The 13,330-nt window shown below is 47.4% G+C and overlaps 1 long non-coding RNA gene across 1 annotated transcript; it reads right to left on the reverse strand.

The window, feature by feature from the left end:
• Window positions 1-8,384: 8,384 nt before the first annotated feature.
• On the reverse strand, window positions 8,385-13,041 carry LOC118248675 (uncharacterized). Its single transcript, XR_004778818.2, has 4 exons — window positions 12,945-13,041; window positions 9,805-9,844; window positions 9,459-9,577; window positions 8,385-8,613 (listed from the first exon to the last, which is right to left on the reverse strand). It is a non-coding gene; the product is annotated as an uncharacterized LOC118248675 (long non-coding RNA).
• Window positions 13,042-13,330: the final 289 nt, after the last annotated feature.

Below are 13,330 nucleotides of genomic sequence, written 5' to 3' on the forward strand. Positions count from 1 at the left end.
GCTGGGCAGCTGCTGGCGGGGAGTTCCCCTTCCTCTTCCAAAGGGATTCCCCTTTTTGCTCCGCATGTGTGCAAGAAATAAGGCACAAGGTGTTTTTTTTTTCACTTGCATCACCCATCCGCCTTTAAGGCAGCTTTTTTATGCTCCCTTTAGAAAGGAGAGAATGAGAACTCTGGTCCTGTACCAGCACTCTCAGTGTTGGAAGAAAGTGACACCACACAGGCACTGCCCTGCCAGGCTGAGAGCAAATGCTCGTTTCCATTTTCATGGCAGAGAAGGGCTCTCTCAAAGCAGCATTAGACACAGCACCAGGCATATATTAAACGGCTTTAATTGAGTTCATCTTCTGCAGAGAGGCCTGAAGGAGCCTCTCATTTCCTCTGTAAATAGTCACGGGGAGTTTGCCGAGGTCTCACCAGGCTGCACATGGCTGTGGCTCCAGCCAGCCCTGTGTTTCTATCCCGGAGCACTCAGGAGGGATCATTTAGCATGATGGCATTTGCAAAGACAAAGCCCTGCTTCCTGTTGCAGTGGCACATTCAGAAAGTGTTTGACTTATGGGAGGAAGGGGAAGGAGACCTGCTGCTCTCTGCCCTCTGTAGCTGCGCAGCTGGGCTGCGACGGGACAGGGCTGTGGCTTCTGCGATGGAGCAGGCTCACCTTGACTCTGCTCATTTCCCTTAACTCTGCTCGCTTCCCAGTCCCTTGCAGAAGCTGGGGAGAAGAGAGCACTCAGGTGTTCAGTTTGTAGATGCGTTGACATTTAAAGCAGGTTTTCCACTGATTCTGTAGAGCTTATTTTCCCCTTGTCAAATTTAAAAAAAAAAAAAAGTGGAAAAAAAACCTCATCACTGTAAAGAAGCAAAGTTTACCTTTTCCACCTTGCCAAGAAATCAGATATAAATGACTTGGGATGCGGCTTTGCTGCCAGTTAAGTGTGGCAGCAGATGCCACACACAGCAGAATCTGACTTTGGTTCACGGGCTATCATGTCACCTGTCTTCAACTTCCTCTGCTATGCTGGAACCACTGCAGCTTCGTGAGTGGCAGAGTAACGTATGCAGGACCTTGCGTAGGTGCTGGTCTAAAATCAGTGGAGGTTTGTTGGTGCTGCTGCTCCTCAGGCAATAATGGAAGCTGTTGTTGGCAGTGGAGCAGCTTGCTTCATCTTCAAAAGCCACGTTTCAGGAGTGCCAAAACGCAGGGGATCGGTGAGGCATGGCAGGGTGTAAATTCAGTCTTGAGACCCTGTGAAGAACAGCAGCCAGAGAAGTCCAGGGGAAATGACTGAGCTGTGGGATGTGTTAGTGGTGCTCAGTTTGTGTTTGTGTGCACCGAACTGTCCCCTTCAAATCCGACACCATGATGGCCCAGGAGAGTTTGGATATATACTAAGGGGCATACGTTTCCCAAGTTATCGAGTCTTTCCTGCTCGCAACTTGTCTTCTTGCAAAAGGGAAATCATTTCTAGATTACCTATTAATTGTTGTCCTATTGCTGCTCCAGAAATAAAGTAATCGTGGAGTAAAGCAAGAGTCCTGAGCAGCAGCTTTGAGAGCCTGGAGCAGAAGTCAAAACAAAATATCAGCAGAAGGATTCTCTTTAAAACAAGGGCACTGATTTTGCTCCCTGGGGAAAAGTATTCCTCTGTAATAATAATAAAAAAAATACTGCTTACATTTTTATGGCTTCTGCAAAGCTGACTCACCTCTGATACCTACCTGATAGAGTAGAAATGTAATTTCCCATCCAGAATGAGGCTTCACCCCAGACATTCCCAAAGCGTTTGGTTATTTTTTTGTGCAGGCTCTGAAGGGTGGTGGTGAAAGGCTGGAGCTTGACCTGGCAGCACTTCTGGAGAGCCAGCCATGGACACCAGCAGCTGAGAACCACACTGCACATCTTGGACACATTAGATACACTGAACCATTAAAACCCAGCACGTTGCTTTCTTAGGCACCTGCTCCCGTTCCTGTACTCTTTTCCATAGCGTAAGGCAAGTGTAAAGCCAGAAAATTTGGAGGACAGCTAACCTGACCCATTTGGAGTTCTCTGAATTCCTCCACCAGTCTCATTTTGAAATCCAAACTGTGTTGGTTACATCTAGCACTGATGATGCAAGTGATAAGCTGCCACTTTGAGCAACCTACAAGTTTTGCTAGAAGATCTAACAAATTGCCAGATGCTGTCCTGGACAGGGCCTTTTTTTTTTTTTTTTTTTTTTCCAAATGTTGTCTGAGGATACCAGGACAGTGTTAACATAGGGAAAATGTCACATTAGCACAACAGTGCTCCATTCACACATTATGGGCCAGACTAGCTGGACCAGGACCAGGTCACACAGAAACAGCCCACCCTGTGGCCCTGTGAGATTTTCTCCAGAAACAGCCATCCCGTTCCAAGGGTGTGCAGATTTCTGCGAGGGCTGGGGCTTCCTCACCACCACTGGGCAAAATTCTGCATGGAAACCTTCCTCCCAGGCAGAGAACTGCAAGTGAGCTGGGGGGAGATGGTGGTTTCTGAAGCAGGGTGTTGTACCTGTGTCAGGGACAGGCTGTTCCAAGGGCAGCCAACCTGTCTGGCCTTACTTAAAAATGTACCAAGGGCCATAGCCAGGCATCCTGTCTCTGACAGCAGCCACTAACAGATGCCTAAGGAAGATATAAACCCCAGGAAAGCCTGTAGTGACACTTCCCCAGAAATACCAGATACTTCCTGACCCAAAGATAGTGTCTCTGTGTTTAACAGCTCTCAGTGGACTTTTCATTCTGCACTGTGTGCAAGACAAGTTGTGTGGAAAAAAGCATCTTCTATTGCTTGGTCTGAAAAATGCTACCTGATATTTTCATCTGATTCTCCTTAATATAACAACTGCTCCCTCATTGCCATTCTTGTGCCACCCAGAAGTGACAGAGCTGTGTCACACACCCCTCTGGTGTGACAGGTCCTGGCGCCCCTTCCCAGCTGGTCAGACTTTCCTACGCCTCTTCGTACAGAAGCTGCTTTGAGCAGCCTCTGCCTTTTACAGTTCTGCTCTAAACCAACGGGTAAGCCAACCAAAACCTTCACCAAGCCAAGAGCCACCTGGCATATCTCAGCCGTGAGGAGGGAGATGGCTCCAGGAGTGGTTCGGGCCCAAGACGACAGCAGCTCCTTTGGTTGTGTTACAAGCCAGGATGGCACCGACCAGACTCCTATCGGCTCTCTTACAAAAGAATTGGGCTTAAATATAGAAGGGAGTGAGCAGCTGGGCCAGGAGAAATGCTTCTCCTCCTTCTGTGCCCTCAGATCTGGTAAACTCTGGAGGAGACATCCCAAGGAAGCCAAGGAGGGACCGTGGCTGACCTTGCCTTGCCCCAGGCCCGCAAAGCAGGAGGGGATACAATATAGATCGGTGCTTCCCAAACCAGTTTTGGTAAGGCTGGGCACAGCAAGGTCTCTGTAACCACATATCCCACTGAATATTGAGAATGTTTCTCTGTGATGACTACAAATGAGATCTCTGATACAGGAGCTCATGAAAGTCAAGCTCTAAAAAGACCTATCAATTTTCTACAATAAAAAATGAAACAGATGGACAAAGTCACCAATGTCTGGAATCACAGACAGCCCCAAGCATCCCCCAGAAGAAAAGAGCCCTGTCTGTTGTAAGCCAGGCAATAGGTGATCCAGATGCAGGCAACCATCTTTTGTTTCTTCTGACTTTAAAAACATTGAGTCAGGTTTCAAATCAGCATAACTTCTTGCCATCTCTTTTTTTAGTGAGTGGAGATACAATCACTCAGCACCAGAACAATGACACAGAAACCTGCAGCAGTCGTATGTGTAATAACAAATTGATACTGGAGCTGCCTCCTACAAAAGCTGTCTGCTGTTAGTCATTTCTCCATCCACCTCCTGTGATCAGCCCCATCTCTGCTAACCCCCCCAAAGCTCCTTTCCCTGGCATGTCCCTGACATGGCCTCAAAACATCCGTCTGTGCTCTCAGGAAGCTGCAGAACAAGGGCAAAACATGTCTTGTAGCTGAGCCCGCTCTGTGTGCACGTGTTATTTTTAAACCATCGTGCAAAAGGATGCAGTTCCATCAGCCAGGGCGTGTTGGAGCTTCTGCAAGACAAGGCTTCGCATTTCAAAAGGAAGAAAATGTGGCATGTGCTACTGCTGTTGCTGTGGCAATACCCTTGCGTAGTGTGTGCTGTAGAATCAAGTCACATGATAAATAAACACACAGCTACAACACAAATTAAACTAGCCCAGAGCAGCTTTTATTTAGATGGTGGAAATTTTCTTAAATTAAATGTTTTCTTTCAATATTGCTATGCGGAGGCAGAGTATGCTTGTTGAAGCTGCGATTGACTTAGCTGCTCTCTCTGCTGCTCTGCAGGGCTGGATCACCATCTGGACCATCTAGACCCAGAAGAACCAGGCTTCTGCTTGCACTAGCATGAAGGAACTGACTTAGTTCCCATGCTTGTGCTCTTGCGGCACTAGACTCTGGCAACCCTCTGTGGTGTTGGGACTCAACAGGTGGTATACACAGCATCACACCACACTGCTAAATATTTGTGCTCAGTGCTCGTGGACTTACCTCGACCCTCCCTCCCAGAACAGGACACCCATGCTTCTTCTCTCTGCAGCAGCTCTTTGAACTCCCATTTCATTTCACCATGAAGTGTCCGAGGTCACCGGACACATCCAACCCCAAGGTGGCCAGCAGCTGCTTACCTTTAGGATATGCCACAGTCTTGCTTTTCATGTATCAGATGAGACCCTCAATAAATCTCCCTGGCAAGACCACTCCATCGCAGAGGCACTTCCTAAAGTCCAGGGACTGAGCAGGAAGGAGGATTTCCTCTCACAGCATCGCTGGTCTCCCACCAGCCCTGCTCTTCCTCCTCTGAAATACTCCCATGCTATCTCTATCCAGCCATCTTATCCTGAATGGCATCCAAAACCATTTTCCCTTCCTTCCCTTCCCTTCCTTTCCACTTCCCAACAGCCTCTTCATTTCAGCCCCCATCTCCTCATTACTTTTGGATTTGCTCTGCCTAGCACAGGGATTTTCAAGGATGCCACACAGCACAAGATGTGTCTTTGCAGCAAGTGAAATCCCCAAGGCACATCTGGGTGTCACAGCTACACAAGCAGGTGCCATGGATAATGCAACAACAACCCATTAAGTCACTCACCCACAGGTGTGTGTGTGCATTGATTTGCATCCTTGCTTTGTATTTTACAGGCAAAAAGACAAACAGGCTCTTCTTTACTAATACTTCCTAAAAAGAGTCCTAAACAACAGCCTCAGCCTGCCTCCTTCCTGCTAGCACAGGCATTAGATCATCAGCCTCGTCCTGCCAATAATTGTGAACTGCCCACAACCCCCTGCTGAAACAGGTTGGAGGGCTTCAGGACCTAAATCCTCCTCTGGGGTTTTGAACAAGTTTCACAAGACGGTTCAAAGATTCAGCAGCTGGAACAGTGATACGATGTCATGCGTTGCAGATGAAGTGCTAATACTTGTCCATAATGGATTTGCTGGGATATATTTCATGTTTCCTCCACCTGTTGCCTCTTTCTGGTGGAGTCCTTGCTTCCCTGGGGTTTTGTCTTCATAACTTAGGATGTCTGCTTGCGAGGAAGCAGAGCTGACAGTGCCTGTGGTTGACCTCATTCCTTTGTACCTTACACTGAAATCTCATGTCATCCCAGAAGAGAGCAGGGATACCATGTCAGCTTTCCCTGTCGATGGTGATAAGTACCAACAGCAATGCACAAGCTGGTCCCCTGTATGGAAGCTATCCCACATGCATTTCCCAATCATCATGGGAAAAACAGCACAGGCACCACCAGGAACAGGAGATGCTCCGAGGCACTGACCGTACACCTTCTGTGGCAAGTGTCAGACGCCCCAGGAGCACTTCAGCAGTGACTCATGCCTTGGAAAGGTCAGGCGCAGCAGAGGGCATCTGCCCCATCACCTCCTGACACCGGGGCTAGGCAGGTCTCGGGGCAGGACGCGTGGTCTGGGGAGAAAGAAAACAGGCACAGCCTCCTTTAAGACTGTTATGCCAACTAGCTAATTAATAGTTAGTTGATTGCACTCGTAAAAGAAGTACAGTTAAAGGAGGACACGCAGCGTATATCTTCTTTGCCTTAAAAGATGGTTGTAAACAAATTTACATATTACACAAAGCAGGACTTGGCTTGCCACATTATGTAATTACTCAGACCAGCTGGCGGGAAGAAATCATAACCAACATCGAGCTCGGGCTCCACTGCACAGATAGGATTTCTCTTTTCAGCCCCACGTGCTCAGTCCTGGTCCTGGCGTTTTGTCTACATACTCAAAGTGATGTGACTTTCCTGCCAGGTGTATAAGGACCTCCTAGAAGTTTACAGTTAGGAGAAGAGAAGAAGAATGGTCTGCACTGCAGACAGCTTGAGGGGGCAGGGGATGAAAGTTTAAATAAAAGGTTAAATGCTAAGAGCTCAGGACACCTGAGTCCTCTTTCCTGCTTGGGCCGCAAATCTCCTGAGCAAGCTTGGTTTCTGGCCTCAGTGGGTTCTTTTTATTGTTGTTTGTTGCTTTGTTTTTTTATGTAAGAACACACACAAAAAAATATGATACTTTGTCCAAATCGTCCATGTACCGCTAAAAACTATATGGGATCCGATATCCTTAGATTAACTCCAGTGACAGGCTGGTACTTTAAACCATATGTAGGGACTTAAGGCCATATTTAAAACGAACAAACGAAAAAAAACAGCGAAGGCATGTAAGTGATGCGACAAAGTGTGTCTGTGGTCAAGCAGAGATTTAGCTCCATGCATCTAGCTAACGCACAACTTACTTCTGAAAAGATCTGTCTGTGCCTTCATTTCCTAAGTATCAAACAGGGGAGAAAGGACTCCACATCTCGCAGGCATGAGGCAAAGCTAACCACGACAGGTTATCCACTGTTCAGGTTCTGCAGTGATGCATAAAGGACCGGGGACTGGTAGCACTATCAAGAATCACAAATCAGTGGTTAAAATGACTGTTAAAATCAAAATAAACCACATTACAAGGAGGGCCAACCCTCTTCAAAGCTCAGTGGCATAAAAGCCTGGATTGCCATGATGGCTGTGACAGAAACATTTTGGGGCCTGCTCATTATGGCAACCAGCAGTGAAATGAAAGCCAAGATTGCTCCCACATTAGAGGGAGGGCCTGTGGAATTAAGGTCACTTAGTCTGACCTCCTGTAAGGTATGAGCTTTGATATTTCACCAGTGTTTCCTCTCAAGCCTCATAGCTTGAGCTTGGCTAAAGCGCAGCCTCCAGAAAGTCTCAGCCTGGTGGGCCAAGGGAGGACCTGCCACCGGTGCCAAAGGCCAGGCCCCTCCGTGCGAGCGAGGGCCACCACACTTGTCATGGGCGGAGGAGGCGATGGCCTCCGCTTTCAGAGGAAGCTGCCTGCCGCGTTTGTCAACCCTGCTCGCCTCAGCGCCTCTACTGCCTTTGTCACAGCCACGTCAGGGCAGGCCATCAGGCGGATGTGTGGGGCCTCCTGAGCACGCAGCCCACAGCACCAGGAGCACGGCAGGAGCAGAGAGTGCACCACACGCCTCAGGTCCCGTGGCTTTGGTGAGAGCAGGGTACAGTAGGTGGCACATTGCCGCGGCAGGAACAGAAAGCGAGAGCCAGGCTGCACAGCGCGGCTGATGTCACGACTTACCTACACGGAGTTCAAGGAATCCCCCTCGCTTGCCACGGCAGGAACAGAAAGCGAGACCCAGGCTGAGCAGCGTGGCTGATGTCACGACTTTCCAACACGGGGTTCGAGGAATCCCCCTCGCTCACCCTGGCAGTGTCCCCCTTGCCAGTTCCTTCCCCTGCTGCTTCCCCCGTCCCCAAATCGCTTCTTCTGCTGCAGCCAGCGTAAGCAGTGGTGGGGCCAGGCTCTGGAGCTGCTCAGGGTTTGCGCACACAAAAGCTAGCCAAACCCAAGCCACAACCTGTTTTGTTTTTTTTAGCAGGGCTATTTTCAACCCCAACGGCACACAGAAAATGAAACGACATGTCATGGTGGAGCTGATCCCACAGCTTGCTGCAGCCGGTAGCGGGAAAGGCTCTTCCTCCCCCTGGTCTTGCTCATCCCTGTCTGCATCCCTGGCTCCAGGATGAAGTGTCCATTGCCTCCCTTGTGTTGGCTTTGGGGCTTGTAAGACTCCCTTCAGCTCACTCATCTAGCAGATAACGATCTCTTTTAACTTGCTAGGTGGGTTTACTTGTTATTGTTTTTTTGGTCTTTTTTTATTATTTATTTATTTCTGGGAAGCTGTGTGTACCTGCATTAAACCAACCTTTGTAACCTCCCAAAAATCCTTCCAGTGATTTCACTGACGGGGGTCACAGCAGAGGCCACCACAGCACGCAGCAGCAGATGGGCAGGAAGGGGAGCAAGGCTCGGGGCCAGGGGACCCTCTCACACCAGCTTCATCTCCCAAAGGAAACGGGGTCGAACAGTGGCCTGGATGCAGCACGAGCTGTAATGATCCCAGCCGAGCTTTTGTTTTCTGCAGCAAATGAGATGTGCTTTACTCTTAACAACAGAAGGAAAACAGCCAGACCTAGAAAAAGCACAGACAATATAGCAAAGCAAGGTGATTTCTATAAAAAAAAATAAATTAAATTTGTGCTCAAATATGTGCATTTAGGTGCTGCATGTGGCATGCCTGGTAAGTCAGTGATTCTCTAGTGACCTTTGCCAACCTTCAAATTTTCCATGGGGTCAGCATATCTCTGCACAAAGCCAATGAGTCTGTCAGCTAAACAATTTAATTAGGCTCCATCGACCAGTTGTGAAGACCACAGCTCAAGAAACAATTGTAAAAGGTAGGCAGCAAGTCACTCTGAGAAAAAAAAAAAAAAAGCGTAGCTTTTTTATTTTTTAAAACTGCCACAGAGTGAGGTTAATGGGGAAAAGGCTTGGAAATCTTAATGCTTGGGAGCAGAGCTGAAAAAATGGACAGGATGATCCACAGAGAGACTTGCAATGCTGTGAGGAAAGGGGACCTGCATTTTTCACAGTTCTCAGTGCAGCAGTAAAATACAGAGGTTTTTAGAAATGTAAAGGATAAAGTTCATGACACGTCAGTGCAATAACTGACAAGGCTCGGTGCTTTTTGCAGCTTGCTCCATCAGCAAGAGGAGTTTTGCACACACGGAGCTGGGATTTGTGCCCTGGCCATTTTGCACAGGGGAAGCACCAACTGCCCTGATTTTCCTGTGGCAGCCCCATTGCCTACAAATAACGCGTGGCCCAGCTGGGTGGCCAGAGTAATTATGTCTCCCAGTTGTCTGATCTTCTCTCTGGGTTATTTCTGAGCTGGAGAGCCAAAAGTACACAGCCCCTGCAATACATTCACATGGTTGCCACATCTCTGCTCACCCCAGCAGAGCACGTGGTGTGTACCTGTGTTGGAGCACCATTAGTGGGATGGCCTGGGCATGCGACCACCCCGTGGGTACCGCTCTGAGATGCCCACCAGTGCATGCTGCAATCTGCTGTAGGTGCTCCTGGGTGTTTGGGTCCTGCAAGAAAAGCTGTAATTAGCTGTCTAGACAAAAACCCTAACTTCCCGCAGGGTCTTGAAATTTGATTCTTATGTTGGCTTCTTTTGTACTGCAAGAGTCCACGTGCCCACCTCCCCCAAACACCACAATGCTTTTTCTGTTATAAAATTGAAACGTCCCTGCAAAACCCTGACGTTAGCTTGCTTTAGCCTCATCGATAATTGTTGAATAATTAAAAAATCAACCTGAAGAATGTTGAGTGCTTCTTTCTCTGTCCTCTTCCTCCTGTTTACACAACACATTGATAAAATCATTAGTAGTCATTTAACATCTGATTTGCACGTTTGTTGTTGCTGTTGCTGTAATATTTTTGCCTTTTAAAATTCCAGAACTTGGCTTTTCAAGAGTGACGGAGGTTGTGTGGGAGAGAAGTTTGCATCCTTGCCAGGGCCCCAAGGATATGCTTTATATCTGGACTGCTTAAAATCTCCCTCACCATCAAGACTCATGTTGCAGCTACCATCATTTCTACTTTGTTGTTGCATACAACCTTCTATTTTTGTTATCATGTATGACCTTAGTTGAGCAATATCACTCTAAAGCAGAGTGCTTTCTTTCTTTTCCTACTGGAAAACTGCACTTAGTAATTTTACTGCAAAGGTCTTTCCTGCACTTGAGATCTGTGAAGTGGGACCACATTTCTTACCTGACCCAGAATTTCACTGTGTGGCCAATAACAAAATAAGAGGAGAGGATATAGGACTCAAACGCCGTGACTCTGAGGAGCTCCTGTTTGCTCTTTATTCCAGGTGCCTGGATGGTGCAGTGGCCTACTTGCCAGAGACATAGCTTGATCATCTGATGACACAATGGGTTTTATTTCGTATAGTGATACCAATTATTTTCAAGCTCTTTGACAGACCTTGCTGACCCAACCACAACCCAGAGAGGAGAGGAACTCTTGGAAAGGAACTGCATCACAGAAAAGCTGCACAACTCCAGAAAGCCCCTCAGGAACCTTACTGAAAGTCTTCTAAAAGCCTGGTACAAGCAGAGAACCTTCCCAGGAATCCCTTCAGGACAGCAATCTTTCTTAGGAGGATTACACTAAACCACTTACTCAGCTATACCAGACTTCATGGTACAGCTCTGTGCCAGTCCTCACCCAGGAGATAAACACCTCCTGGAACGGGAAGCCGGTGCGATGTGAGTACTCTGTGTGTAATCAAATCTGCAGTAAAACAATGCTGCCAGTGCCTTTTATGTCCTGTTATAGATCAATCTTGCAGCTGCTTCTCAAGCAGAGATGTTAACTCAGGTGACTGGCTTGCATCTGAACAAGACACAGACGCCCACGGAAGACGAGCTCAAGAGCTTTCTGAAACAAATCCAGCTGCACAGCCAGCATTCACAGCAGAGGTCCTCTGCCGCTGTCACTTCTTGGCACACGACAGGCTGAAAGGTCCCAGCTATGCTATCCCAAGCAGGGTTACCCTGACAATGTGGAGATCCCATCCCTTTTCGTTGTAGTGGGGTCTAGTCGTTTTCAGCCAAGCCTGAAAAATCTCACCCTTCATTTTATTATTCAAAACATTTTCAGTTTTGTGGAGGAGGGTTTGCTGATATTTCAGAAACGAGAAGACAACTGCTTCGTGATCTTGTAACTAGGGAGCAAATGAGAGCTCGTCACCAAATGGGAGAGGATTGTGAGGGAGTTGCACACTTCCCACCTAACTGCTGTGTTTTTTGCATTACAATCCAGTAACTCAAACAAGGCTTCTGCCACAGATCTTGTATCACGCTTACATCTTGTGATAATAAGGTGTTTTCCAGAAAACTCATCTTCTTGGGAGTCAGAGCAATATCTAAGATCCTCATGAGCTAATAGCAAGAGTAAAAGCATAGGTTTCTAGTTCAGAGGACTGAAAAATGTAGGTAGGCAGCAGGAAGACTCAGAATTCAGAAACATGCCACCTATCAAAAAACGCCCATCTTGAAATTTTGGCTTTTTGTTGTTGCTTTTAGAGGGCGTAGCCATGGGCTTTTTATTGCTTGGGCTCCATCCCCCATCACAGTGAGCAGTGTTACAATGAGTAGTAATCAACTTCCCTGCACACTGCCTTGAGAAAGAAAACGGGTGATTGTCCCATTGGGGGAAATTAGCCTCTAAAGGTAATGCTTCCAGTTCCTTACATTGTAAGGCCAGGCACAACCACAGAACCAAGCAGCTGTTCTGGTCAAGCTACGCTTGAGGTGTGTGGGTGGCAGCAGAGCAGAGAGCCCGCTCACTTCTTAGGTTAACGTCAGTGCTTTGCCTGAGCAGCAGTCACAGGCTCTTTCTCAGGCAGCGGCACCTCCTTTGGAGAAATCCTGCCCAACTCTGAACCTTGTTCCTTGCTGCATGCTCCGTTTTGCTTTGCAGTGCCTCCAAAAGCTGAGTGTCCAGAAAAGAGCTGTCAGAAACAGGCACTGGAATCTGGGCCCTCCATCCAGCATTTACACTGTTTTCTGTTAGAAAACAGGGCTTCAGAAGACCAACAGGGTGCCTAAAATATTTATATTTGAAGCAACAGAAATGAAATAAAAACCCCAGTTGTAGATAGTTCTTTATCAAGTTCACTATCAGTGCTGAATATGCTCTTTTCTAGGGAGTTATTTTTGTCTCATGGAAAATTTAAGAGAAGAAACATGAGGCCTGTTAAATAAAGCTTTTCTATCCAATTGTGAAATTGTCTGTGATTTCTTCTAGTGATGTAAAGCCATTCTGGACTGGTTCCAAACTCCATTATAAGGAGACAATTGTTAACACTCACCTTGGAAGTAATTAATATTATCTAAGAGTTTTATTGTGAAATGCATGAAGGGTACTTCATTTGCTGCTGAAAGCTGGTAATAGGATAGGGTTTGTGTCACCTTATTGATCTCTGTTTACATAATAACACCGAGTAGACAAGCTCAAGGAAAGGACCACATTTCCTTTGATAAGTGCTGTGCCAACTACTTCCCAACAGCCTGACAACAGGGAGGAAGGGAATGGAGTTGCTCCCTTTGATTCAGAGGTGTGGGTTGTGCAAAGGTCTCCTTTTCATTTAAGATAGAAGGTTTGCAGGCTATATCCTCCCCTTTGATATTCTCCCTCAAGGGAGAGAGCCCATCTGAGCAGAGAAGACCAGGGTTCCATCTTCTCCTTAGCCCTGGCCACATGCCCCTCCTGTTGGCATTGCTCTGTCTCTCCAGAAAAGAAGCACATAGGAAATTAATTATTTTTTTCCTCATAACATTACTTCTTTGCCAGCCCAGTTTCCCAAACCACCTCACTTTCCAGCCTCACCACCGCTGTTGTTGGCTCCAAGGAGGGAAGAACACTAGAGCAGCCTTGGCATACCTCTGCCCTAAGATGATGCGAAGCTGGTGTCTCATTGCTGAGTCTGTGAAGGCTGTGCCCATTTTGGGAACTCAGACACCCCAGGATGGAGATGAGGAGCTCCTCAGGAGGAAGGACCGCATTGCCTTGCATGCACGGGTGAGCCAAGCACACAAATCAGATGCCAGTGTTGCTCCAGCTAGCAAACAGTGGGGAGAGAGCTGGTCAGTCACTTCTAACTGAGCAGTGGGGGATGTAAGAAAAAACTGCAGGGGAAGTCCATTCATTCACACGCATGCATTCTCTCTCTCCCCCCTCCCTCTCCTGAGAAAGTAAATGCCACATCTTTTGTATTTCTTAAAATATCCCTTGTTAACGTAATGAGGCCATTGACAGTAACCTCAAGT

The sequence above is a fragment of the Cygnus atratus genome, chromosome 7, assembly GCF_013377495.2.
Source record: "Cygnus atratus isolate AKBS03 ecotype Queensland, Australia chromosome 7, CAtr_DNAZoo_HiC_assembly, whole genome shotgun sequence".
In the NCBI taxonomy this organism is placed as follows: domain Eukaryota; kingdom Metazoa; phylum Chordata; class Aves; order Anseriformes; family Anatidae; genus Cygnus; species Cygnus atratus.